The following is a 2,084-nucleotide window of genomic DNA, read 5'->3' on the forward strand; positions in this document are numbered from 1 at the left end:
CCATACGAAACAACTGGTCCATCCTTTTTTTGATAGTCCATCAGCAGGGACTTACATCCAGTCATATGTCTCGAACAACCACTATCGAGATAGCAGATTTGCTTGTTTTGAATGCCCTGCACAGTAGCTAAGAGATTAGTTCTTTTTGGGAACCCATCAAAGGATGGGTTCTGGAAGGGTCATCTTTGATGATCTCTTCCTGTCTGCTGGTTTACTTGAAGAAGAAGCAGCAGATGGGGTTAGGGTTAGAGTACACCGGTTGGCTAAGTGAAACTTGCTGCCACATTTGTAGCATTTTCTCACATTTGGTATCGGTGACTGGTCATACACTGAGTAAATGGGTGCAGTAAGATCGGGTTGACTTTTGGTTATTGCCTCAATTAGCTGGTCAAGCTTGACTGTCATAATCTCAGTGATAGACAGCTCATCATTCAAGTCCATTTTTGCTTTTCCCTTAAGGGCAACTTTCTTCTTAGAACCAGTACCATAGTCATGGCGTATTGCTTTGCCTTTATCACTTGACGAGCCAGCGTGGGAAGTTACTGGCTTGTCTACTGAAGCTGATGAGTTAGTAGGAGTTTTACCTGCTTCCTTGGACTTGCCAGTATTTCGTTTGACTGGCTTGTCAACAGCTACTGGTTGACCAGTAAGTTTGTCATCAGCTGGTCCAGCACAATTGGAACTCGAACACGAAGGGGAATCAGTTGGTTTAATTTTTCTTAGATTATTTACAGTGATTTCCCTTTTAATACATCTTTCTTTTGGAGTCATGTAGTAGATACTTGAGGGGTCAGTAGTCTCATCAATTGAGGTACTGGCTTCTCTTACTCTAACTTCATCCTCCAAAATCTCTTTCATGGCAGGTGATGGGGACACAGCAGGTCTAATAAACTTATTTGTCAAGACCTTTTTACCCTTAACTATCTTGGCAAAGGTATTTGGCAAGACAGCTTCAGGATTAGTTTCAAGAATAGGGTCCATGAAAGTAACTTCTGCAATAGCAGCAGCTGCAGCATAGTCACCAGCAAAGAACGCTTCAACTTGGGCAGGCGCCTGCTCGTTAACACACTTGGCTGTGCGATGAGCAGATGTACACCACGAAGCGACAACCTTTTTAAGATTATCCAGCTGGTTCTTGACTTCTGCTGCCTCAACGTGAAGAGACTTTAAAGCAAAGTTTTGTTTTTCAAGTTTGGAAATATCATCTTTCAAGATTTTAATTTCATCATTTTTGCTTTTAAGTTTCTCATTTAAAGATTTGTTGCCAGTTTTCAAAACTTCTTCACGTTTGCTGCCTCTACATAAGTCAACTCTTAGGTAGTCAAACATTTCGGCTTTTTCATCATCAGTATAAGTTCGAAAATTATCAACCTTATACAACAATTCAGTTTTCCATTAAGGTGAATCTCTTTTCTGATCAGCTTCCCTCATATCAGCCAAAAACTTACTACCACTATCATCCTCATCAGACTCCTTGACCTCCTTGGCCATTAAACATAGCTTTTTATCAGAAACATAACCAGCACCATCATCATCAGTATCACTATCAGAGGATGACGACGAGCTGGTTTCATCCCAATCATGATGCTAAGCAACTAGAACCTTTTCTGGCTTTTTACCATTCTTATCAGTCTTAACACTTTCCTTCATCTGAGCTTTCATAGCTTTGTACTTGTTCTTGTACTTATCAGCTTTTGAGAAAGAGTTAGCATGTGAAGTTGAAGGTTTCCTGGACATGCATTCAGCAGCAAAATGTCCAACCTTCCCACAATTATAACACTCAGATTTAGGATCCTTGACTGACTTGCTGCTATACCTAGCACTTGATTTCTTACTCCCTTTGTATGACTTGCTGGTTCTATTACGATTGAACCTTTTGAACTGCCTAGCCAGCAAAGCCATACCTTCAGCAAACCCTTCTACATCACTTTCATCATCACTGCTTTCTTCAGACCCAGTACCACTATCCACATCACTCTCAGATGTCTCTTCTTCTGCCAACAACTTTTGAACCAGTAAATGTAGTGACCCGTCCTAATCCATCTGGACGAAGTCTTCAACAGTTGGTCCCATTGCGAGGTTCT

This window comes from Rutidosis leptorrhynchoides, chromosome 2 (assembly GCF_046630445.1).
Source record: "Rutidosis leptorrhynchoides isolate AG116_Rl617_1_P2 chromosome 2, CSIRO_AGI_Rlap_v1, whole genome shotgun sequence".
In the NCBI taxonomy this organism is placed as follows: domain Eukaryota; kingdom Viridiplantae; phylum Streptophyta; class Magnoliopsida; order Asterales; family Asteraceae; genus Rutidosis; species Rutidosis leptorrhynchoides.